General features: G+C 47.7%; 1 protein-coding gene and 1 long non-coding RNA gene across 5 annotated transcripts in view; one reads left to right on the top strand and one right to left on the bottom strand.

The window, feature by feature from the left end:
• Positions 1-284: 284 nt before the first annotated feature.
• The window catches only part of SLC45A4 (solute carrier family 45 member 4), an 88,126-nt gene continuing 61,611 nt past the window's right edge, over positions 285-26,799 (top strand). The window contains exons 1-2 of one of the 4 annotated variants that reach the window (XM_027713038.2): positions 22,896-22,980; positions 25,097-25,232. The gene's annotated coding sequence lies outside the window, so the exon portion shown is untranslated. Of the gene's footprint in view, positions 488-584; positions 1,077-22,883; positions 22,981-25,096; positions 25,233-26,799 lie in introns of those variants that run through there. The other 3 variants (XM_027713036.2, XM_027713040.2, XM_027713037.2) reach the window with 3 other exon arrangements.
• On the bottom strand, positions 20,197-22,710 carry LOC120323397. Its single transcript, XR_005563786.1, has 2 exons — positions 22,661-22,710; positions 20,197-20,951 (listed from the first exon to the last, which is right to left on the bottom strand). It is a non-coding gene; the product is annotated as an uncharacterized LOC120323397 (long non-coding RNA).

A 26,799-nucleotide genomic window follows, 5' to 3' on the forward strand; every position in this document is an offset into this window, starting at 1 on the left:
CAACCTGCACATTATAAAGCCACCTCTGCTGCTTGTAAGGGTGCCCTTCATGTGCCCTCCACCTTGTGCTGCTGAGGGTGGGGTTCCTGCCTACCCCATGGATACACCATTTGGTTGCTTTTTAACACATGTCTAATAACACCAAATGCAGATGAGAAACTCCCCTTCCTGTGAAATTCATCCCAGAAAATCATGAGTTGTAAAGCAGAGCAACTTGTAGACCAACACTTTTCCTCTAGGTCTTAAACCATCACATATATTAAGAGGGAATTTTTTTTTCCCTCAACTGAATATGTGCTGATCTCATTCATCCTGGGAAAAGCACGGGGTGTTCTCATCCAGGCTATACCTGGCAAGCTGCACACACTGTGACAGAGAGAGAGAACTTCTGAGCAGGCTCTGCAGTGGCTGCTGCCGGGCTCCTTGTGGCTCATTCCCGGAGCGAGAGGCCGGCTCCTTCACCTGGCATTCTTGGGAGAGATGAAGGGTAAGTCAGCAAATCAGCTTTATGCACTGCAGTCATCCTACGCTTTCAGCCATGGCAGAATTAGCTCAGGTTGGGATTTGCTAGTAGCCGGGCAAAAAACATCTGCAGGGCTTTTCCTCCCCATCTCCGCTTCCCTTGGAAGGAGAGAAGGCAAGAAAACGTTTTGAACGCGCTGCGTTGAAGGCAGGTTGTGCGGGAGCCGCGGTTCCCGGCGAGGCTCTGCAAGCACTGCCGGGGAAATCAACGGGGAACGTTCCTGATGCTATTTTAGACACCGGCAGAAAACGCCGGCTTAGCAACACCGAATTCGACGGGGCTGCACAAACCCCGGACCAGCGACAGCTCGCCCGAACCGCAGGGACCCCGAGCGAGCCGCTCGCACCGATGTGCGGGCTGTCAGTCGGTCTGTCCGTGCGTTTGCCAGCCACGACGCTGCTTTGACATGTCAGCTGGCGAGCCGGCGCCTGGATGCCTCGGTGTCACGCAGGCAGCTCCGTTTGAGCCCTGGGGAGAGCAGCTTAGATCCGCTGACCGGGGTTAAAAATGAGCCGCAGTTAAGCTGTTGAAAGGGATCCGCGCTGCCGCCAACGTGAGTGCTCCGCGCCTGCCAGGGCAGGTGGAAGTTGCATGCCTGTCTCCAAGGGGGAATGCGGCTCTTGCCGGGTGACTGCCGGCTCCATCGGGAGCCTCCTGGCTTGCTTGCCTGGGAAAGGATGGAACGAGGGCATGCTGCGAGGCTGCTGCAGCCGGTGGGTGCTGCTGAAAGCAGCGTGTGAGATTAAAGGCGGTATCTGAGCATAAAGACACCAGAGCAGACCCTTGGCTTAGGAAAAATGAGTATTGCAGGGCTGGCTACTGCAGAAAATGTCCCCTTCGTAAGTCGGGCTGTGTTTGGAGCAAAAAGAGCAATTATGCAGATTCTGATGCAAATCATTTTGGTTGGGTTAATTTGGGAAGAGGATGTTTGCTGGCAGCCTGGCAGAGGGGTTAAGATGCAGAATTACCGGATCAGGCTGGTGTTCTGAAATGGTAGAATAATCCCAAGGCAGAGTTTGTTGTGATTTATCTTCTGAGATTGTCAGGAGCAGGGAGACCTTAGCTTAGAGGGCTTCTCTTAATAAAATAGAAAAAAAAGATTTTGAAATACAGAGCCTGTTTTGCAAAGCCCGGACCCCACAATGATGGGCACTGCTGATACCAGCTGTCCTGCCTTCCCTCTGAATGCCAGGCCTTTCCAGAAAGGCAGCTTGTGAAGGCTCTGTCTCAGGGAAGTTTTTTACTGCCTCGGTTTTGCGCGTGGTGCGTTCACGTGTCCGTGTTTGGGGGGAAGAGGCATGAACTGCTCATTGTACCCCAAACCTGACCGTGCAGCCATGGAGTTACTGTGGCTGGAATGGTGGGTGTTACGCAGGGCTGTGCTTCTAAAAGCAGAGCCTGGCTGGGTTGAACATGCTGATCCTTCCTGGAGCTTTCAGTGCTCAAGGGTTTGGGCAACTCATACCTAAAACTGGTTCCTGTTCCTCAAAAGCTGGTGTCAAATGCCCAGTGCTCCCATGGGACCTCCTGCATGGACACCACAAGGATGAGAGGTCTGAGCTGATATGCAGCTCCAGCTGGGGTGACATAGTGAAAATGCCACAGAGGGCAGCTTGGCAGGGTTGATTTGGACAGGATGGAGATTGGAAAGGCGGGTAAATAGCAGTGAATCCTCCTGGAGAGGAGGTGACCAGGGATCAACAGGGAGAGATGGCATTGGTGTGTGCTGGGACAGTTCTGGGATGTGGAGTGGGCGAGGGTATGTAAATACACACTCAGGTGACAAAGGGACTGCTCCCTGCTCTAACCCATCACTGTCTGTGCTTGGCAGTGAGTGCACAAAGCCACAAATGAGAGATGTTGCACGTTTGCAAGAAAAGGGGAATTTGCTCCTTCCTCACTTCTCTATTAAACTTCATATTGCAAACTCTGCCTCAGCTCTCCTTCCAGAGGGAAAAGAGCAGTTGCTGTGAAGGCTCATTTTATTAAAAGCAATAGGATAAGAAACCTAAAGCACAACCTTCTACCAGCATAATTCTGGTCTAATTCCCAGTGGCTGCTTTCAGGACTGACCATAAGCAAACCATTCATCAGTGTAAGGGCACGTCCTCTGCAGCAGCAGCGGCCTGCCTTGGATGGCTACTTCGTTTTCTTTCACTACAGCTTTTACACTAAATTTATGGCCTGTATTGTTTTGTCTATTGCTTGAGGACAAAGGGTCCTCTGTACTGAGCAACCCTATTAAAACATGCCTGTTAAACCTCACCCCATGAAACCACAGGGACTGGCTGCTGTGGGCACTGGGGGCAGTCCTGCTGCGGGTACTAGTCTTGAAGGTTACAAGAACCAAGCACAGACCAACAGCACTGTTATCAAAAGCTGGGGGTCTACTGGTAGGAGAGCAAGAATGGTGCATGAGGGAAGGCTCACAGCTCCCTGCCTTGCAGGAGACCTTTCAGCTGCCTTTTACCTTCAGCCTTCACCTCAGGTGAAAAAGGAGACAGAGTGAAGGCTGTTGCTTCATGGCTTATTGACAGTTTTTCAAGCAGGGGTTGGAAGAGGGCTCCAGTTAACACCTGGGCATTCCTGTGATTTAGTTCCTCCAGCAACTAATGCTGGTTCACAATTTGGATCTCCGGAAATCTCTTCATCCACCTCTGGAGCACAGGCACTGCTTTGTTTGGCAGGGATGGGACACTTAGTTAGAACCTGCTGTTGACGTGGGCACAGCATTTTATCCCTCCCACCTGAAGGGACAAAGCCCAGCAAACTGCCCCAGGCTGAGCTGCTCTCCTGGGCTGACAGCCTCAGGGTGCCTCTCTCTGCCATGGAGTCGTGTGTCAGTGCAAGCTGCTCTGAGAACATGGATCCAGACCCAAAACTAGGTGAGGGCAAAGACCTCCAACAGCCCAGAGCGAGGGGGATTAAATCACATGCAGAGCAAACCCCTTGCCAGTGGCTGCGCCGTACACTGAAGCAACTACGCAGCCCACAGCCCTGACACAAAATGACTGAGGGAACAGCAGCCAGATCATTTTTCTTATGAGAATGCACCATTCTTGAGCAATTTTTCCAGTACATCCCACGCAAACAGGTTTTCCTTGAACACCACACAGCGGCATTTGCCATCTCTTGCCAGCTTGGTTTTTTCCTAATTGTAGGGGTTGGGAGGGCTCTCACGTAACACTTGGTGTCTCTGTGCTGGTGGGTACAGAGCCTGAGGGGCGTATCCTCATGAAAAATCCAGCACTAAACCATTTCATGTGATCAGCTGTGCTGAAATCATAGAATCACAGGATGGTTTGGGTTGGAAGGAACCTTAAAAGATCACCTAGTTCCAACCCCAAGTCAGACAAAGTCCCACCTTTCTGCAGAAACCTGAGGCCTTTGACCTGGCACACACATACCACGTCCTTCCTCTTCTCATCATCACAACAGCCTTCTCAGGAAGGGCACATTGACTCTTTCCAGCTGGCATGCAGTGGATTACACTGCAGGAGCAGCGTTGATCCTTCAACACTGGCACTAGCTATTGTTATCCGTGATATTTTACTGTATTAGCTGAATTCTTTGTGCTACAAAGAGAGATGTGGAGAGAAATGTATAGTGTCTGACCTGGAGTTTGACCTATGATGAAAACAGGGAGATTTTAAGCCATTTTTTGGCCCAATTTATCAACTGCCATTGCACAACAGCACCTTGGGGCAGCCAGGGTGTATCACCAGATACATTAATTAGCCTTCTTAGTTAGTGGTGAGTGATGGACATGTGCTATTTGTTCACAGCTAAGAGAATGAAATGGCCAGAGTCTCCCCCTTCCCACATGGGAGAGATGGAAGGATGTTTTTACGGGAGCAGCTCTGTTTCTTGGTAGACTGTCCTTTTTGATCTGGGCTTGCAATCTCGTCAGGTCCTTTATTTCTGTATGCAGGAGGGAAGAGGAAGCAAAAGCAGCACAGCTTCTCCCACTTGTCTGCCCCTGGTACCCCACACACTGACCTGATTAGAAGGGCAGGGGAAAAAAGGTATTTACCCAAGATGATCTAATTAACATTTCCAGTGTTGTCTCATTCAATAGCAGACTGATATTCCAGTTCTCCCTTGATCTTGATCACCCTGAAAATTCCATTAATTTTAACCTGTTGAAATAGGACCGGGAGATATAAAACTTGAGTCCCAAACAACAAAAAACAAGCAGAAATTGAGTATTTTCCTTTACTTGTAATGTGACGCACTGAATAATACTCAGAAGTGGCAAATGCCTGGGGAAAATTGTTTCATCATCAATCAAACAGTTTTGCAAGGAAGAGAAGAAGAAAATCCAACAGTCATGGAGTCCATGGATATAGTGGATTGAGCCCTGTCTCTCTGCAATGGAAGCAGACTGAGTAACTTCCAGTGTCTCCTGTACTTGTCCTGTCAGATCTATCTGAGGGTATTTGAGATCATTCTTAGTTTATTTTCAGACACAGGAGCAGCTTCTGTCTGGGATCATGACTGTGCCATTAGCTGCAGACTCCTGGGTGTGATTCCTGTGTTCATAATCAAGCAAGTACCTGTTGGGAGAGGGAGAGGATCAGCTGGGTTATGAGCTGGGTTCTTTGTGATCCATGGGCCAATTTCCACTGCCAGAGGATTCAGTGTGCTTTGAAAGAGAGGTGAAGGAGTTTGGGAAAACAATTCTCACACACACAAGTCAACAGAGAAAATGATAAACACACAAAATAAAACACAGCTTACCTTTGCTTTAGCAACCTGTGAAAGCCATATCAGCAGTGCTGCACAGGGGGGGCTTGGCATGTTCTCCTCCAAGAATTAAGTAGCCCCAAAAGTGGAAAAACATGGACAACTGCCAATATATCCTGCAGTTTTCTGAGCACTCTGAGCATCCGAATTCCCCCTTAGGCTGCAGAGCAGGCTGCTATCAGGAAGCTTTGGCAGTGACAGTGGAGAGGCTGGATGCTCTTGGCATCCTTTTTGCCAAGCCTCTTGTGCAGCCAGGTCCACAGAGCTGCACTGGGCACCACAGAGAACAGTGGCCTCTCCTGAGACTGGGCAGGAGCTGTGTCTCTCCACACACGGGACAGTATCCACTCCAGCCTCTGGGACACAGCCCTGGGAGCAACGGGGACGGGACACGTTGGCTCTTTGTGTGGAGTCTGGGCAGACACATCCAGGTCACTCGCTCCAGACAGCATTCATGACCTGTGCCTTTGCTGTTTTCCAGCCGCCCGGAGGGGAGCTCGGAGCCTTGGCAGCAGCCCTGCCACAGTCCCCAGGGTCCCTGCTGAAGCATGGCTGGAGCGTGTGGCAGCTCAGGCACTTGGGAAGAGGCCACCACGTCCGACTTGGATGTGATATGCCTCATCCCACGGTGCCTTTTGGGTTCATTTGGGCACTCAGCTCATTCTTCCGTGGCTGAAGGGAGATCCAAGCACAGGATTTAGCTCATCCTCCCCTTCCTTCTCCTCCTCGATCCTCTAGAAAGAATAAATGCAAAACAGAATGAAAGTCATCCACAGCCAAGGCAAGTCCATGCTAATCCCTCTCTGGAGTCTTGGCTGAGTCCTGCATTCAAGCTCTGGGAAATATTGGGAAATGGATAATAGAGCAGGAAATGCCGGATTTTGGTAGCTGAGGAAAAGAGAGGCACACATTACCCATGCCATAAAGAGAAAAGGGAGGGTTTCCCTCTCCTCCCATGATTTGGATGCTGGAACTGACTGGACACAAGTGTCCAGACTGTGTGAAAAGACTGTGCCACCCTTCTGGTCAAGCTGAGGGACCAGACTGGGGAAAAGCCAATGGCTTGAAGATCACGGGCAGCTCATGTCGGTGCCTACCCATCTTGAGCCTGCTCCTGTGGCATTTTCAGTAGACACCCTTTGGTGCATTTGAGAGGGAAAGAAAATCTGTCTGACAGCCCATTCCTCTAGCAGACCTTCTCTTCTGTTTCTGAGCCCAGCTGCCCATCTCAAAAAAGACTTTTCTCTGCCATCCTGGAGAAAGAAAAGAAAGCACAGGATCAGCTGAAAAAGCTGAACTGGCTGCAAGCAAACCCAACACCCTCTGCAACATCCAAGAGACCGGAAACTTCATTTGCTCTGTTTCTACACAAGTGATCAATTGAAACCAATCGATGAAATGCTGTGGGTTGCTGTGTTCCTGCCTCCACCCCATGGGCTCTGCCTGATCTGAGCAGCAGATTGGAGCACACACAAGCACAGATCCTCCAGGGACATCCCAAGTCCTCCTGCAGGCTTGTTTTGGCTCTGAGAAAGCAAAGACCAGCTCAAAGCATTCATCCCAGTCATGGGATTTCCCATGGGTATTATTATCTAAAGCTCAGCCTGGATAAAATGGAGTTGACAACCCTTTCCTCCCAGGCCTTCTCCCCATATATTCTCTGAACACAGTGGGCAATATGATGGGTTATCTGCCATGCAGGCAGGGCTCCTCAATGCCATCTTGTACCTCTCTATCCAAGCCCATGAGTTTAGGTTGCAGCTAAACCTTGTGCATTTTTTCAAGCTCAGCTTCTCCAGCCCCACAGGTCTCACATACCTCTTTCTTCCTACCTCACGGAATCACAGAATCACAGAATATGCTGAGTTGGAAGGGATTCACAAGGATCATCAAGTTCAACTCTTAGCCCTGCCCAGGACCATCCCCATCACATCATGTGCCTGAGGGTATCATCCAAACCCTTCTTGAGATCTGGCGGGCTTGGTGCTGTGACCACTTCCCTGGGGGCCTCCCATGGACCCTGATCACACTTCACTCTTACTCATTTGGGATACTGCTAGATTTTTCTCCTAATTTCTTTATTTTGCCTTGCTTCCCAGTCTGTGTCCCTCCAGTGGTTCATGCCTTCCTGTAACACTAAACTCAGGTCTTCAGTCTCAAAGTCCTGTGATGTCTCTGACTGTAGCCATTCCCACCGACAACCAGCCCCCAAGGGTAGCCAACCTCCTCCTACTTTCTATCACGTCTTTGGAAGTGGTCCTCAAAAAACATCCAAAAATCAACTCCACCAGTCTCTGGTAGAAACACATCTTTGCTCCCAGCATCTGCATAATGGTCATGTTGCCACACAACACATTGGCAAACATCACTTTCCTTCTCCACATTCCCGCTTGCCTGAGCCCACCCATTTTCCTATGTGTTAATCTTGTAATGGCAAGTGAGGGTTTGTTGCGTAGCACAGCTTAGCCCAGCTGCAGCTTCTCGTCCTATGGCAACAGAAACCAGCATAATAACAGCAAGATGATGACTCATTAAAACCAATAACCTCAATAATTAGGCTTACTTAACTTTTCCAATTGTATAAACAACTGAGGAAAAAAAACCAGGATCTTATGCTTTTCCAATATTTTTTCCCTTTTCCAGTTTCTTACACAGAAACTGTCAGTATTGGGCACTTGTCACAGACAAATTTCCTCTCTCTCCCAACACAACAGTAAATTCATGGAGTGAGGGGAAATGTTTGCTTTGCCCGTACTCTGTGAGTGCTGAAGACTCCCCAGCACTTCTTTGCTCTGAGCAAGAAGGAGACCAGCTGCAGCCCTGCCTCAGTGCCAACACTGTTCCAGCTGCTGTTGCTATAGGGGAAAAAAAAACGAAGGCAGAACTGTCCAAGTTTTGAGTTCCTGAAAAAATCTGTTTAAATCAGCAGGGACAGAGTCTGGATGAAATTTCTCTCCATATATGATGCTCAGTGGGTGCATCTCTGCCACCCACCACTGCTACTGGTTGAAGCTGTATCCTGGTACAGCCTCTTTCCTGCCACCCCTGCAACCTGCCCCTCTCTAAATAACCCTTACCTGCCACTGCTTCTTGTCAGAGGCAGAGGAGGAGGCTTGGACCAAGGGAAGAGCTGCCCACAGGATCAAGAGAAGGAGTCTGTGGGACAAGGAGTCGCTGGAAGTAGGATCAGACCTCGAGAACTTGACAGTCAAACCTGCTCTGTAAACCTCACTCCTCCCCTCCCCAAAAAAAACCCCAATGAGTACAATAATATGATGTTAAAAATGGAAAGTGCTTATGGAGAGAGATCAGCTGCTTTGTGAGGCAGCTGTATGTTCTGAAGTTCCTTTTGATGTAAATGTGTGAAATTACACATTTACTGCAGGATTCAAATGTAGCCATGGCAACATGATCATCAAACGGTTGCATATGGAAGTGCAAATCCATACAGGTTTCTGGCTGGTGAGATTAAACTGCCCAGAGACATGGCTCAGTGTACGCCAAGCCCAGGCCCTTCATGCCCAAAAGGAATCAGCTCTGGCTTCTGTGCCTGGGAAAAATTCCATTTCTTTGCATCCAAATTGGCTCCACTCGAGCGGGCTGACCACCAAGCAGCTGCAGGAGGGCACTAAACAGGCTGTGCCCTCAGCAGAGAGGCAGCATCGTGCACCTCCCTGCACAGGGCGACCCTGTCCTCAAGGCTGGCTTAAACAAACCGCTTTGCTCAGCCTTGCAGGGGGCAGGGAGAGTTCAGCCAGGAGCTGTGTCTCTGCAGAGAGGGTTTAAGTTACACCTGGAGCACGGTCAGTCTGTATTCATAGAATCCCCGTGCACAAAAACAGGCTGGGCAGCCAATGGCATCCCTTCTCCCACGGCGTCCTTATGTGACAGCGATCTGGTGACATCTGAAGAGGGGACAGCAAAGCTGGCGTGTGTACTGTCTGCAAGGAGGAAAGGGCTGTGCCCTTAGAGCCTCAAGACCACGACCTTGCTGGTCATTGCTTGGAAACAGGGCCAATCCATTAATTTTCCACAGCTGTCAGTTCACTGTGGCTGAGCCACAGTGTCACAGCCAAGGAAAGTCAGTCGCAGCCTTCTGCCTTGTTCCCTGGACATGAGACAGGGTCTGAAACCTCACACAGACTGGGCTCAGATCAGGGTCCTGGTGTGCCCAGAGTGATGAGCATATCATCAGGTGCACTGTGAAACAACAGGGGAAAAGAGAAAGAGAAAGGGGAAAAAAAAAAAAGGAAAAGGAAAAGAAAAAGGAAATAAAAAGAAGAAAAAGAAAAAAAATGGAATGTGCACCCCAGCACGGAAACAGGCCATTGGGAAGAAAATAAAAGTTTTAAATAGACACTGAAAGATTGGCAGAATTTGGCTGTAAATGAAAACAGAGTAGTGGAAGGGCAGAACTTTGTCCTTGTTTTGCTTGTTTTTTGTTTCCCAGAGACTTGATGTGGCTCTTTCACTGAGAAACATAAAAGTAGGGCACAGTCCTCCAGCAGCCACCCTGGGGTATCCATAGTCTTGAGGTTGGGGACCTGCGGCAGGAGCCCTGGCATCCCTCTGGAATCAGTGGAAAAGCAGGTTATCACCACAAACACGTGGTGAGCAGCTTAGTAGGACACCTAAAGCACCTGCTGGCAATGCCCCCAGGCTGTCCTATAGGAATTCACAGGATGGCTTCCTTGGTAGGACGTTCCTATAGTTAATTAACCTCTGATCCTGATTTCCAGCAGGAACACCTCTTGTTTCCATCTCCAGCAAAAAGCTCTTCTGGTGCTTTGTCTAACAGATGAGACAGCCTGCTTACACCTGGCACCTTCTTCTGCTGCAGGTATTTCTGGGCAAAATCCCTTTCTACCTTCCCTCCTGCATGGCAAACATCCCGCAGCTCCACCACAGTTTCCAAACCTGTGAAGTCCCAGATCAGCTATCCTCCTGAGCTTCTTTCTCTGCATCTTGAGGTTTTGCAGCAGAACCCCTTTACCTTCTCTCAGAGACTATTTTGAATGGTGCTGTTTCACAGGGAAAAAACTATAGGCTCTCATCACTAAAGGCAGACCTTTTCAGTAAACACGAGGCTTTTGATTTTAAAGGTGACAAATACTGCTTCTTAATTAAAAACAAAAAAATTAATTTCTCCAAGAAGATTTTGAAAATTAAGAAAAACTATTGCTGTGTTAATTGCTGTTACCCAGCCAATTTTCTCATCAGCTCCTGCCTGTGACCACGCAGATACAGGTCACACATATGGAATCGGTATCCCAGGCTGCAGCAGATTAGGTATCAGATTCTTGGTTGGCCATGAATTATCACTAAAATGAAGGCACCCCAGCCCTGCCGTTAACGCTGCCTGATGCAATGCCCAGAGTCCTGTGATATGGGAGTGCCCGTGTCATCTGCTCCCCAAATTGGATCTCTGCTCCTTGAGAAAACGGACTAAACCCTTCTAAGAGGGGAGGCGAAGCTCTTGCCCACATCTTCTCGTTCCCCTCGCTGCAGCCCTTTCATCTCAACGCTGTATTAGCATTCTGGAGAGCACTAATGGGTCTGAAGTGGCTTAAAGCCATTTTCTTTATTGCTGGATTAGTGCTGGGAGGGTATGAAACTGCCGGCGCTCGGCTCCGAGCACGTCAAGAGCTTTCTGCTCCGAGCAGACACGAGAACTCAGAGCCCCAGCCCGCCTCACACAGCCCAGTTAACTGCTTTTATGAATGGAGTTTAAAACAACACACGCCGTGAAGCTGTTGCTAAGAGGCTTTTTTTTTTTTTTCCTGGTGTCCTGAGTGCTCCGGCCAATATAAGCTCCAGAGCTCCGGAGCACCGCACAGCCCTGAAAGCAAGGAAGTGGGCAGGAAAAGCAAAGCACAGGTTCCCTATCTGTTCCCTGCCTGCCTTCAGCTGAGCAATTATACAGCTCCAGATCTGTGATTATTCCTGGCAACGTTTGTTCATCTCAGGGGAGACTTTTGGAACAACACGGTGCTTTTGTAGGGAGTGTCAACCACCAGGCGAACGTGCCTTCCAGATCTGATTTTTTTTTTTAAAGATGTAAGTAATTGTTTCTTTACAGATTGGTCTTTGCCTTTTAATGACTCACATTTCTACCTTGTCAGCTTTCAGCACCGGGCCCTGCCCTCCCTCCCAGTGTTACAATCCTCCCAGATCTCACCCACGGTGCCAGGTCACCCAGGGTGAAATCCTGAAGGATGAGAATCCATTTTGTGGCATCCTGTCCAGCTGTTCTGCTTTGGGGGGCTGCTTTTTTGGATGGGGCTGCAGAAACTACGGGTACCACAGTCAGAAGGCATAAAACTGAGGTACAAACCTGCCTCTAATATATTCAAATAGTGTTTTATTTTTCGGACAAACCTAAATTTTCACAGAGATGGCTACAGACTCTCAACCCTGGCACTGCTGCTATGCCAAGTGTCTCATTCCCATTCCAGCCTCCTGTGGTGCAAACGTGCTCTTCAAAACAAAGAGGGAGAAAGCTTAAATATCCCTAAAACTAATTCTTAAGCTTTGAGCTCAGCACAATATAACTGCAATTTTTTAAGAGGGGTTTTTTTTCTGTAACTTTTCCCCCTCCACCACCCTCCAAAAAATGTATTCAACACGAGTCAGGGAGCAATTATGGAAACTTTCAGGCTGGATAGTTAAAGCCAACTTGTAAAGTAATTGGAAACATAGAAAGGAAAATGTTTGGCAACGTGGGATAAAAGGTGCTGTGTAAGGGGAGGATTCTTTCTTACTGCAAATTCTCCTCTCTGATATGTTAATTGTGTTTGGCCTGATCCCTTGACAGTTCATTAATTTTTTGTCCAATTGCAGGCTGTTGAGGGCAGATAAATTTCAGGCTATTATGGGAACACCCTAGAAGTTTGTATAGAAAGGAAACTCTCTGTTTCCTGTATCATCCTTCTGGGGATCTTGAAAGAGTTCACAAAAGCCACTTAAGCAAACTTTCTTTGCTGGATAACGGAAGGAAAGGAAACTGTGAACAAGCAAACAACACTCAATTCCATGAGACAAGAGATACTCATAGGTCATTCCAGAGAAAGTGAAGTCCAGGAATGCAACACACACAGGCACAAAGAGAAGATATTTTGTACTCTGAAAATAACAGGAATTTCTGCACCTATGCACTATTTCTGATTTATTTAAAGGTAAATCCTGCAAACCACCAGTGAGACGGGTGGTGGAACATCCGTCTCTACAAGGCATGAAATCTTTCTGAAGTTTTTTTGTCTTCAAATAATATATCGAGTTGGAGATGGTCATGGATCAGCTGAACAGCTTCGCTTTCTTCCTGTCACTGACAGCACGGCTGCCAGGGCTCTGCTACAACCAGCTGGGTGGGTTTTGTCACCTACAGGTGGAAGGCAAAGGTCTGAACAGCTGTCAGTCTTCCTGGGGGATACAGGCAGAGCTCAGAGGGCTGAGGCAAAACATGGCATCAGGTGTGCAAATGCCTCCAAGCCCTGGAAATACTGGGGACTCCAATTCATTGGCTTGTCCCTGTTTGTGGATTTCATGCCAGTTTTCTAAGTAGGTTGGTCCAACAGTGTGTCCCCTTTTCCGAGAAGTTTTAAATGTCTTGGCTTCAGCTGCATTTCAGAGGGAGATCAAAACCACAGACTGGATGAAAGGCTGCGAGTTTGTTAAAATAAGCTCTAAGAGGAAGAGATTTGCAAGTAGCTCATCTGGAATATGGATTCTGTGGTATTTGATGTATTAAATCCACGTGGTAGAGAGACCTTGTATCTGCTTAAACCACAGGAAAACAGATTGAAGTTTGCAGCAAGGCACAGACCTGTAAGAAGAAATGGTTTGGGGGAATACTTGGTTAGCAGTAAGTTACCTATAAGGAGAAAACTGTCTATATTTCAGCTCAGCTCAGTGTTCCATAGGCCCTGAATACTTCTCTGAACTTCTCAAGCCACACTCCAACCATAGCCCCACCAGACCACACTGAGAGCTCGTGGGGAACAGTGTTGCTCACCAAGACAAAAAAAAATAAACCCCTTTTCACGGGCTTGTTGGGCATCTCAGAAGGGAGGTGAAAGACCAAATGAACTGTGTCACTGTCAGTGTGAGTCTGAGAGATAAGAATAAACAAGAGGTGACTGGTGTCTGTACTGTACCTGTTGTATCATTGGAGAGAGAATTTCTGCCTCCAAGGACACTGACTGGCAATTTTTGAAAAGCATTTATGTAAATATCAATTGTGAATACATTTTTTCTGGCAGATTCTGCAGCATATGCTTCTGGTCTGACTAAAACCACTAACAGGGGGAGGAAAAAAGAGCAAAGAAAATAAATGAAATTTTTGCCAGCTGGAAAAAAAAAAACATTTTTTTTGAATTTGGAACAATCCACTCAGGCCAGGTCTTGTTTAATTGGGACTGAGGAGGGACTTTTCTGGCAGAAATATAGCTAATTACTTGACAGGAAAAATTCAAACTCCTCAAAACCATTTCTCCTCATCTCTTCTCAAAGTTATCCACAGCAACTGTGGTTCCCTGGGGAGCTTGTTAAACCTCCCAGACAACCTCATTGCTAGGAACTTTCTCTCCTCTCAGTTTTATGAACTTCTTTATCTTAAGCCATAACCTCCTGAGTCTGCTCTTGAGGTTGCAAATGATCTCCATTCAAATCATCTGTTGCCTTTCTGTGCTCCGGCCCCGGTGAGGGCTAAGACATCCCTACGGAGAGCATCCATCTGCCCAGCATAAATACACCTCCAGTCCAGGAAAATGGGCTGAAACCCACCCAAGGAGAAAGGTCCTTTATTCCTATTGTGACAGTAATACAAAACATTTGGTCCTACCAAAGCAGCCCTGGGTCTTTGAGGTGCTCGTCAGGAGCTTAGTTACCAGGCTCCCTGTATAACCAAGGAAAGGAGCTGCTGAACTAATAGGATTGTCCAGTGAAGAAGAGCAGCAGGAAAGCAAGTCTCCATTAAAATGTTTCTGGTCTTTTTGCTGTTGGCACAGTGTTTATGCACACAGCTCTACAAAAGAGCAGTGCCACCTCCAGATCCCCCTCCAGGAGGTTGTGGTGTAGTCCTGAGAAGATCTGGGAAGTGTTTGAAGAAGGTGATGAACTTGCTTGAGATGGAACTGGAAAATGCAGCTGTTTTACAGGGATCAGAAGTGAGAACTGGAGGGTGACTTGTTCTGTGAAAGAGCCTGACCACGACCTGCCAGCCTCAGCAAATTCAAACAACGTGTGGGACTGTCACACCAGTCAGTGTGTGAGGTGTATTCAACAGAAAACTACTCATTTTTTATGCAGGGTTTCCCACCAAATCAACTACATGAACTGATCCATCCCAAGCCTAAACTTTTAAAATTCCTCAAGCAGAGTTCTGGAGTCCCACAGTGCATTGCCATGTATTTACCACCCAAAAATGTCTGCAAATTGCATTAATTATCCCGGATTGCAAAATGCTTCTGTCCAGTAGAGTGGTTTATGGAGAGCACTGTATTTGTGTGGGCCTTCATAAAGTGCCTCTATGGAGTTCAAGGAGCATCTGGGCAATGCTCTCAGTCATATGGTTTAGTTTTAGGTCCTGTGAGGAACAAGGACCCTCCCAATTTGAGATATCCTATGATTCTACAGAGGATCAGCAGATGAAAAGTTGCTCCTTTTGGGAGCAAGCAGCTTTAAAATTATTTAAGCTGTAAAGTGAAACTAGAGCCCAAGAACAGCAATGTGCAGTATCCACACTGTGCTTCAGATAGAGAGACTTCCACAAGCCCAACACTGAATGAAAATCAATGACTGGGCTGATAGTTCTAGGACAAGGGGGAAATTGCTGAATACACTTAATTCAAAACAACTGTTTTGAGTTAATTCCAAAAACTGAATTTTCCAAAAACTCAACTTTTAGGGGCAGCAGGGGGAGTGATTAAAATAATCCTAAAAAAATCTCAGTATTTTGCAGGGGATTTTAATGGCCACTCCAATCAACTTTGGCATTTTATTTTTTCCTCAAAGTTGGAAATTACTTTCATATGAAACACTTCAGGGTCTGCAGCTGTTTAGTTCTCTGGTTGTGTTTGGAAATTCAAGCAATTAGAATAAAAAGTATTCAGTCAATTCAGTTTCTCAGTCATAACTAAAACAGCCTGCTTGGGGTTATTCTTGAAACTTGGGTTGCTTAAGTCATTTAAATAGATTTCTATTTCAGAAACAACACGAGAGCCAACAATTTCACAATTAAAAGCTCGAGGGCTACAAAACTTGGCTTCACCTAAGACTCTTAACATTGTTTTTCATTATCTTAATCACTAGTTTCTTTACATACTAATTTTCCATCCCGTTGCCAACCAGTGCCAATCCAACTTGCTTTTTCATCACCCAGGTGAGTGTTACTCATGTTTTCATGGAAATGTGAAAAAAAAAAAACTGAATGCAGTCAGCACAACAGTGTCTATTTTTGCGACTGCTCATGGACCTCTGCTAACACTGAGTCATAGCTGCTGAAGCCACTAGCTCAGGTGTAGCTGCAGAGTTGTTTCCTAGGATTTTCCAAAAATACGGAGAAGGCTGATGGTTTTGCAGATGCAGTTTTGATGACACAGGGCTAAACAATTTGTTTATGCTGGGACCCAGAATATTGCAAACACCAATCAGGTATGTGACCGATTAGGCAAGGGAAGAGATGAGATAAATCACAGCACGTAGTTGTAACAGGCCTTAGCAGAGCAAAGAGTAAAGTGAGTCCTCCAGGAAGGCTACAGAGGCTTCAGGTCCCACCTGGTGATCAAAACAGATGTGCCCAGTAACACCTGCACAGTTTGGATCCAGCTGGAGCCATAAGGCTGCAAAACAAGCAGGCAGTGTGAACAGGGATAAATGCTCAGTTGACTAGAGGTCATCATCTAGTGTCTGGAGCTAAAACTAAACATTTGTGTTGTGATCAGATAAAATGCAGTATTTTGTTCTGCTCTGGGCTAGCCCAACAGATTAACAATTATTAATTAATCCACAAAACATTATGTTGTTATGAGAAAGCACTAAGTAACCAAGAATTATAGAATGGTTTGGTTGGGAAGGGACCTTCAAGACCATCTAGTTCGAAACCCTTGCCATGGGCAGGGAACACCAGATGAGGTTGCTCCAAACCCCATCCAACCTGGTCTTGAACACTTCCAGGGATGGGGCATCCACAGCTTCTCTTGGCAACCTGTTCCAGTCCCTTACCACCCTCTGAATAAAGAATTTCTTCCTTATATCTAATCTAAATCTCCCCTCTTTTGGTTTAAAACCCTTCCCCCTTGTGTTACCACTTCCATATAAAAAGTCCCTCTCCACCTTTTTTATAAGCTCCCATTAAGCACTGAAAGGCTCTAAGATCTCTTGGGTGAAAGTTCAGCAAATTTGACTCTCTGGCATGTGTCAGGAGCCTGTGCAGACAGAAAACTAACTGGTCTTTTTTAGATATTCACCAGTGTAAACTGGCAATAATACCAGTCAGCTTTCACCAGGGTAAAGCTAATACGAATGAAAACTTGAAAATCATCTCAGACTTAAACACCCTCCTGTATTTCAGGCTTTGGTTCAGGATTTTGGTTCTTTGCACATCCAATATGATGAAAATGTATCTGTTTTTCAATAAAAGTAGAGCGACCGAAATACAAATATCCCTGTGCTGCAATGGAAACCTCATAAACATCACAGTCGTGGCTTCATGAGGCAGCTCAGAAGGAAAACTGACTAATCGCAGCTCATTGCCCAAGCAGAGAGAAACAGAACGAGTAAATAGCATTAAAAAAAAAAGAGATTCTGGTCTCTCCATGGCAAGGGAAGCAGTGACTGAACTGAACAAGCCATGCAGTTCTCAAGTGCTGTCTAGCAGCATCTTAACTGCTCTTGGCGCTTGAGGACTGAAAGCCACAGTTCTTGAAGGACTGTCAAGTCACCCCTTGTCACCTATAAACTGCTCTGGAGCTTAATTCCTCACAGTTTTATTGTGAAGATAATTATAGACCGTATAAACTCGAGAGGCAGGATAATTTTTGCAGCCATTAATACCAGCTTTTAGCTGTGCAAACCAGGAAAATAATGACAGGGAACTCTTATTCTTCAAGGCATGAAGTCATGATGAGACCTCACAAGCGGCAGCAGCAGCAAACCCCATTTTACAGCCTGCAAGGGCCTCTTGGGAGGTAACAGCTATCGTGAGCTGGTTTTTTTCCATATGGGGATGGTATGGGAAGGTATAGCTACTGCTTTTAGAATCCTAGAATCATTTCAGTTGGAAAAGACGTTTAAGATCATAAAATCCAACCATTAAACCAGCACTGCTAAGTCCACGATTAAACCATGTCCCCAGGTGCCTCATATACATGTTGTTTAAGTGTCTTCAGGGATGGTGACTCCACCACTTCCCTGGGCAGCCTGTGCCAGTGCTTGACTACTCTTTCTATGAAGACATTTTTCCTAATATCCAATCTAAACCTTTCCTGTGCAATTTGAGGGCATTACCTCTGAGCCTACTGCTTGTTAGCTGAAGAAGAAACCAACGCCTACCTGGCTACACCCTCCTTTCAGGTAGTTGTAGAGAGAAGGTCCCCCCTGGAGCTTCCTTTCCTCCAGGCTAAACACCCCCAGCTCCCTCAGCTGCTGCTCATCAGACTTGTGCTCCAGACCCTTCCCCAGGTTATTATCCTTCTCTGGACACACTCCAGCACCTCAATATCTTTCTTGTCATGAGGGGCCCAAAACTGAACCCAGGATTCGAGGAGGGACCACACCAGTGCCCAGTACAGGGAGACTCCATGTTCCAGCTCTGGAGGAAGGCAAAGACATCTTCACCATCCTGTTTGCTCAGGACTGTTGACATTGCTCTGGGGTGACATGAACCAACTGGCTCCAGATGAGTGGACTTTGGGCTGGTGACAGGGCAAAGGGCTGAGTCACGCTCTATACCTGCAGGTCCTGTTGGAAGCCATTTGGCTCTCAGACTTCAATTTTGGCCACCACAGGCCACCTGAACTGACCTGCAAATCTGCCTATCTGGATCCTAGTCAAAAATTCACAGGGTCTCCTGCCGTTCATAAAACCTTCTTGAGACTCATCTACATCAGGCAAAATATCTTTGGTTGACTTGCCACAAGTCTGCATCTGTAGAAAACAGAAGCATCCCAATGTCTTTAGGGGGGAAAAAAGGCTTCAAGGGACACACGCTACTTTTTACAGCCATTAAAGTTCCAGCGTAATGACAGAGTTTCATGGGGAAGGGCAGGGAGAAGGGTAAAGAGCAGTTTCAAGCTCAGAGCCTGGGTTTCCCGTCAGATATTTCACCCTTGGTGAGAGATAACCCGGGGCTAAATTACAGGACAAATGTGTAAAAGTTGAGACTCACTTTTTCATGTCCTGTTTACAAGTATCCTGGCTGAGAGACCTCTCCTGGGCTTTGGGTGCTCAGATTTGCTTCAAGCGTAGCCTCGGGCTTCCCAAACCCATGGCCACTCCCAATTAGGAGACACCTCGGAGAGCTGGCTGTGTCAAACACCATTATGTCTGAAAGCAAGTCAAAACAATCCCGAAGGCTTCTGTCCATCCACATGAAGAATTACCTTTTTCTTTTGAAAGTCACAGCTTTGAAAGGATTTAGGAGCAGCAGCAGTCTCAGGAGGTTTCATATAAAGCAATTCACACTAGATCTGAACACTGGCAAACAGTCAGCTAAATCCATTATCGCATGATAATGCTCAAACATTTCATTAAGTCCTAACCAGCTGTCCTCTGCTCCCTTACCCCTTTCATCATACAAACATTTCTTTAACTGTCTGAGGGAGGGGAGAGGGAGGATCAGACGCAGCCTTGTAAAATTCCTTCACCCGCTTGGCCCGCAGCAAAGTTTTTTCTTTTGACACGTGTGTAAAATAATATTGGGGGTGGTGTTTGTTTGGCTTGGCTGGATGGTGAGTTTTCATAACAATTTGGGAAGCCAAGTACCTGTGAAATGGAGTACAGAGAACTCACAGCAGCTTGTTGACAATCCTGCCAGCTGGTTAATTAACATATCTCGTTAAATAGGGAAGACCCCTCGCTCCAGTGTCTACGTCAAGACACAAGGCAAGGCATTCCGAGCACGATATTGCTCCCTAGTGTTCTGAGGTCCCGTAGGTTATTTCTTTCTTAAAGTTCTCGGGCACTCCATGCCAAACAAACCAGGGGAAGCAAGAGATTGGTACCTTGGGGGGTTCTCCAACTTCCCAACTCACAAAGTGGATATGTGCATAAGAAGAGTCAGAGAGATTTTAAGGTGACTTCAGGGTGCTTTCTTTAGGGAAAGCTTTCTCCAAAGTGCCTCAAATCTCTACACACTGCGCAGGGACGCTCCAAGGAACGGGATTCATCACCCTGCTGAGGAGAGGCAGACCCTCACCCACACCGGGGAGCAGAGCATGTCTCTAATTCCCTCTAAACCACAGTTCAGGGGCTTTTCTCCCAGTCCCTCTCCCGGGCAAACATAGCACACGCCTGGACAGCACATCAGTCTCCTGACTGACACTCATTTCTCCCCTGCCAAGACATGAGAATGCGTTTATTTATTATGGGTTAAATATTTGGAGTTGAGTAAGAACCTTAGAGGGAAAAGGTGGGTCTGCTTCCTTGCGTATTTTTTTTCCACCCCCTCACTCTTGTTATAAAAAAAAATTTGATTTTTTAAACTAAAATGTTTGTTTTATGGAAAATTACTCTTTCTGACTCCAGGCTCAGCTAAGGGCTGACAATTAACAGCTCTTGAGCAAAAATAAAACGAGGAAATACAATGGAGAAATATCTGGACACGTCTGGACATGTCCGGACATTGCCAGAACGGGTCTAAAATGTCAGGGTGGGGTAAGGATCACGCTTTGCCACAAAAGCAGGCAACAAAAGGACTAAAAAAAAAAAAGTACTTTTAAATTTTTTTTAGCTATTTTAAAGCAGAGTGTCAAAACATTAGGTAGTCCAGTCTGCCACAAATCTATGAGTAACAAGAAGCACACCTTAGAAGTTGTAACTACATCTTGAGATCCCTTCTCAGTGTTTTCAGGTGTGTTAGGGTCTCATAGAATTTCCACTAAAATTGCCGAAGTCTTTTCTCTCACCACGGAGTCATTAGGCTTTTTTACTTCTATAAATACAGGTACATTTTGTTTCTTCCATGGAATAAACTGCATTGTTTTATTAAGCAATATCACAGCTGTGATACAAAGGATGTTGTTCTACTGTCAAGAGTAGGTGTTACACTGGGTTGTCATCAGTGTGGTAGCTTTATCTTCACCATTTGGCTAATTAAGATAATTATTTTGCCACTTTTTGTATCTATAAACATCAGTAACATGTCTTAAAAACAATCATTCTTCTAACAGACTTTGGGAATCCTCACCAGAGGATGGATAGTTTACTGAGTTGTGCATGACTGTGGTCATGCAAGCTTTTCAGCTGAATTAGCCTAAAAATAAATACATATTGATAATAGCATTGTAGAATAAATTATTAATGCCAGTTTTTGTTTCTTTAGGGCTTGTTACTAGAGTCTCTTTGTTAGACTCCAGATTCATCTTGGTTTTTAATAGCGCGTAGATGTGTACAGTTCTTCCATTTTGCCTTCTGTGGTTTTCCTTTTCTGAAGTCTGGTATGCTTCGTGGTTTATTTATTCATGAGCTGCAGAGAAAGAAGTTCACCATAAAAAAAAAAAATTGTTTTGGAATATATACTTAACAGCGTGTCAAGAAACAGAAAACAATTACACTTACGCAACGTAACGTGCATTTTTACACGCCACTCGCATGCTGCTTTATGCCTCCCCAGTTTATGTAAGTAATGAAAATTAAACATCATGCTACTCTGCCCAGTGTAGTCAGCACAATTAAGGCTAGGAGACGTTAATTGGGAATAAAAAGAACCATGGTCTCTTATGGCAAGTTTGCAGCGGGTGCTTCCAATGTGGCAGGGCCGTGGCTGCCACAGGGAATGAAGCGTTTTAATGTCCTGGGGGTCGCTGGGCGCTGTGTGTTGAGGGTTGTGTTCCACAGATGTGACAAATACATGACAAATGCCACATGTCACCCTCGCCATGGTGGCCTGGCACACACATCCCATTGCAGTGCTAGGCTGGACATGAGAGATGCCTCATGGCCTCCGGAGAGCAGCAGGGGTGAGGCGATGTGGCAGGATGGGAACCTTCCCTGTGGCCAAACATGAGGAAAGGTGTTATTTTTCCTCACGATGAAGGACAATTCTGGCAATTTTGGGCCAGAGTGTTTGCAGTATCTCAGGTAGAGAAGGGCACCCATTCCTGCACTTTCCAAGCTGTTGGTTTGGAGCTGTGCTTGGCACAACTTTGCCTGACAGGGACAAGGGACTCCTTGTCATGTTTCTGTGCAAACACCCAATACCTCAGTGGGTACAGCACAGGTGGAAGGCTCCATTCACCCTCAAGTTGCCACTTGGGCTCCCTTTCCAACCAAGAACCCCTCTTCAAACCCAGAGAAGTGCCAACAGGCTCATCCTTCCCCGCCACGCAGCGGGAGCAGCCCTGACACAAACTGGGGAATGAGATGCTGGAAAGCAGTGCCATGGAAAGGGGCCTGGGGGTCCTGGTTGATGGCAAGTTGAATATGAGTCAGCAGTGCCCTGGCAGCCAGGAGGGCCAACCGTGTCCCAGGGGTCATCAGGCAAAGCATCGCCAGCCGGGCCAGGGAAGGGATTGTCCCACTCTGCTCTGCACTGGAGTGTCCCCACCTTGAGTACTGTGTGCACTTTTGGGCACTGTGATATAAGAAAAATATTAAGGCATTAGACAGTGTCCAAGATGGTGAAGGGCCTTGTGGGGAAGCCATATGAGGAGTGGCTGAGGGCACTTGGCTTGTTCAGCCTGGAGGAGACTGAGGGAGACCTCATGGCAGGTACAACTTGCTTGTCAGGAGAAGTGGAAGGGCAGGCACTGATCTTTGCTCGCTGGTGACCAGTGACAGGACCAAAGGCAAGGGCATGAAGCTGTTTCAGGGGACGTTTAGGTTGGATATTAGGAAAAGGTTTTTCACTCAGAAGGGTGGTCGGGCACTGAACAGGCTCCCCAGGGAAGTGCTCACAGCACCAAGCCCGACAGAGCTCAAAGAGCATTTGGACAACGCTCTCAGGCATATGGTGGGATTCTGTGCAGGACCAGCAGCCGGACTCGATGGTCCCTGTGAATTTTCAGTGCGATTCTGTGGCTCTGTGGCTCAGTGACACCTGTCCCGCCATCCCCCTCCCCGGGTCCCCTCAGGTGGGCGCCCCTGGGGGGGACGCCAGGGCGCCTCCGTAGCCCCCCGCCCGTCACCAGACAACACCCCCCGCCCCCTCCCCAGCGAGGCCACGCCTACTCATACATATTCATGACACTCAGTGCCACCCCTCAGAGAGACCACGCCCCTCATTGCATATTCACGACGCAGCCCCTATACCCCATCGGGGAGGCCACGCCTCTGTTGCATATTCATGATCGGGGCGGGAGGGGGCGGAAGCGGAAGCGGAAGCGGTGCCGGTTCCCCAGGTCCCGGTTATAAAGCGGCCGCCGCTGCCCCGGAGCCGCCGCGCTCGCGCCGCCGCCGCCCGTGACTGCGTCCCTTCCCCGCCGCCCTCCCTCACCCCCTCACCCCCCTCCGCCGCACGGAGCAGGTCCCGGGTGCTGGGGGAGACCCGGGGGCTGGTAAGGGGGGCGTCGGGGTGTGAAAGGTGACTGGAGCGAGGAGGAGGTGTGGGAGAGTGGGGCGGCTGGGAGCGGTGGGGAGAGGGAGGTCAGGGGTTGGTGAGGGTGAGGGAGCGTTTGAGGTGAGGGAGATGAGGGGCTTGGGGTGAGGGAGATGAGGGGCTTGGGGTGAGGGAGATGAGGGGCTTGGGGTGAGGGAGATGAGGGGCTTGGGGTGAGGGAGATGAGGGGCTGGGGGTGAGGGAGATGAGGGGCTTGGGGTGAGGGATATGAGGGGCTTTTTTGGGTGAGGAGATGACGGGCTTGGGTGAGGAGATAGATGGACGGGGCTGGGGGTGCGGGAGATGAGGGGCCTTTTGGGGTGAGGGAGATGAGGGGCTTGGGGTGAGGGAGATGAGGGGCTTTTGGGTGAGGGAGCTGAGGGGCTTGGGGTGAGGAGATGAGGGGCGTGGGGTGAGGGAGATGAGGGCTTGGGGTGAGGGAGATGAGGGGCTTGGGGTGAGGGAGATGAGGAGCTTGGGGTGAGGGAGATGAGGGGCTTGGGGGTGAGGGAGATGAGGGGCTTGGGGTGCGGTTGCTGAGGGGCTTGGGGTTGGGAGTGATAGGTGCTTGGGTAGAGGGCGCTGAGGGGCTTTGGGGTTAGGGGGATGCGGGCTTGGGGTAGAGGGTGGATGAGGGTTGGGTGCGGGGGATGAGGTCTTGGGGGGAGGGTGCCTGCGGGGCTTGGGTGAGGGTTCCACCCCGATAGACCGATTTTGTTATCTCTGTTGATTAATACGTTTTTCTTTATTGTTGTCGTGTACCTTTCTTCTCTTTCACGTCTCCCCTATGCCCCCCCGGTTCTCGTTTTCTTCCCACCCGTTTTTCGCCCCTCTTTTGTACTCCATTGATCCAACCCGATTATTGTGTTCTTGTGGTCTATGGGTGGTTTTTTCCAAACCGCACCCCCGGGCCGGGCTTGGGGTGCGGGTGCGGGCGGTGCCGGCGGTGAAAGCCGGCCGGGTTTGAAGAAGGATTTGGAGTGAGGGAGGTGAAGGGCTGAATGTGAGGAACGGTTTGGGGTGAGGGAGATGATGGGTTTGGGGTAAGGGTGAGGGTGATGAAGGGCTAGTGAAGGTGAGGAAGAATTTGGGGTGAAGGTGAGGAAGGATTTGGGAGGAGGGAGGTGGAGGGCTGAAGGTGAGGAAGAGTTTGGGGTGAGGGGCTGAGAAGCTTTTTTGGATGAAGGAGTTAAGGGGCTGGAGAGGTGAGAAAGCAGTGAGGAGCTTTGGGATGTGGGGTATGTGAGGCCATAAAGATGGAAAGGGGATGAGGATCTTGGAGGTGAAGAAGATATGGGGCTACAGAGGTGGAAACTGGAAATGTTATGTACTGTGGTGAGGGATTGGGCCAAAGGAGATGCTGGGCTGCAGAGATTGGGAAGGGGTAAGGAGTGAATGGTGGGATGAGTAAGGTGAGGTTGGAGAGACTTCTTTGGGGTGTCTGTGATAGTGAGTCCTACAGAGGTGAGGATGAGAGAGGTGGCTTGTTGCCCCTTTGGGATTGTGTTGGGTGGAGACTGTGCTGAAGGAGGACCTGACAAAGGGACTAAAGATGGAAAGTAGTGTAGTTTTTCAGACTATTAAGCATCACTGGCTTGCCATTTGAATAATTCCACACTTAATCTGTAACCTGATCTCAATGCTTTATCATAAAACAGTCTCCCTTGCCTGATAGGATGGTGGGAGGGTACTGGGGGAATAAATTAGCACTTAACTCTTAAATCTCTCATGACAGCAGCACTTTTCCTTAAGATGATGTTATCAGTGATTTGCAGCTCTAAGATGCCTTAATTTAGCACTTTTAGCAGGTGCAGAAACTGCTTGGCTTTGAGAAATCCTCTCCCTGTGGGGCAGTTTTCTGTTGGAGTGATTTGCCTCCAGTATTCTTTATGTATAGAGGGGAAAAAGGAGGGGAGGAAGAGTTTTAGCCAAGGCTCTGACTTGGCACTGGGTGCTGTGAGTGAATCAACGTTGCTGGAGCTTGGCTAATGCAGGGAATTACAAATGGGAGAGGATGGGAAATATATTGCAGGACGTTGAATGTTGGACAGGGGAGATGATTTTCTCTCCTTCAGGAAAGGAGAAGATGTTGCAAGAAGTGGATCTGCAGGGACAGGCAGCACTAGGTGCAGAGCACAGACAAATAACTGCAGCATGATGAGGATCCATGGGAAGGAACTGCACTGTTACAGGATGTATCCTTTCTGCTCTGTAAGAACTGCTCCAGTGTGAGCTGCGTCATGTTCCACTGCCTTGATCAAGCAGTGCTGCTAAAATATTTCATGAAATATGGCTTGAGCAGGTGAATTTTTCCTGCTTCCCTTCAGAAGTCAGACTTTTTTTGTAAATACCTGGCAGAGGTGGTTGGTGATGTGATTGCACTGACATGGCTTGTGTGTGCCTTCCTCCCTCCCACCACTGTTGCGAAAACAAGGTCCTCCTCGCTTGGTTTGTTTAGTGACTGTACTGGATTGATGAAATGTCCAACAGACCTGATTTTTTCCTTCCTAAATAAGAGGTTTCAGACAAGAGATTAAGGTATTTACTCAATGCTTTGGCTATAAATGCTTCCAGAAGTGCTTTTTACTGTAAGTTTGAAAAGATGACACTACCTTAATCTCCTAAAACTGCATCCAGTAGTCTCTGAGGCATCCAAAAACATATCTGAGTTCCTGTGTCTGTCAAAGGTAGTGGCAGCTGCTGTCTTGGAAGCGAGAGCTTCATTCCTCTATTAATGAGATTAAATTGGATATTTAAGGGAGTTTTCATGACAAAATAACAATTTCCATGATGTAATGGATGGGATCAGTGGAACAACTTCTATTTTAGTTTGCTGTTTGTAATGTCAGGGGCTGGTTTACACAAGTTGGCTTGTGCCCCTCCAAGCAAGTAAATGATAGCAATTCTCATGCTCAATTATGTATGACTGAGGCATCTTCAGTAAAAGGAAAATGTAATGGTTCTATGGATAAACCCTCCTGTGTAACTGTGGGTTAACCCCTGCAGGACCCTGCTGCTCCTTGGAAGTCTGTTGCTGAGAAAGGAATGAGCAGTAGCTGCTCATCTTGCTTGGGTGCTGTGGGGACTGCCTGCAGTTGAAGGCAGTCCACTCCCTCCAAATTGAAATGTGCCTTAAAAATTCAGTCAGTCTTCAATACAGTTGTATTGTCCTGCCTTATGCTGACAAGGGAGGTTGTCTTTTGCTGGAGGTGTCCTTCCTTAGTGGTGATAAGGTGGCAAGAACACTGACTGACAGCTGGTGAACTTTCTGCCCCTTCTGTGTCATGTTACAACAAAACTCATGGAGTGCAACTCTGTTCATGTGCCTTCTCAGTGGGGCAGCACAAGTGGAATATTTTCATGGCATCCAGCGAAGCGTGGTGTAACTCTGACTGAAACAATGCACATGCTTGTATGTCCAAGTGCATGTGACCTTAAATTTTCACACTGAAGCAAATGTTGGAGCCTGTTTGAGGAGCTTTCTGAAGTAACTGCCTTTATTCCTCCATGTGGAAATGCAGGCTCTGAGGAGCTTAGAGCAGGCTGAAGTTGGACCCGTCTTACAGGGCTGTGACCTCCGAGGTTAATTACCTTTACACTCGTTCCAGTCCTGGATTCACTGACAGCTACAAAGTTAGGACTTGGTGATTTAATGTGGCTCTGCTTGTGTGCTGGGGTGGGAATGTGTGGACTCTGCCTCTATCCCTGTATAAATTTAAATGGATCATTTATAAAAGTAATGAGAATATTAATGCTGGATGGTACCTGCAGAGTAAGT

This window comes from Pipra filicauda, unplaced genomic scaffold (assembly GCF_003945595.2).
Source record: "Pipra filicauda isolate LSUMZ 115617 unplaced genomic scaffold, ASM394559v2 scaffold251_size2273266_pilon, whole genome shotgun sequence".
NCBI classification, from domain to species: domain Eukaryota; kingdom Metazoa; phylum Chordata; class Aves; order Passeriformes; family Pipridae; genus Pipra; species Pipra filicauda.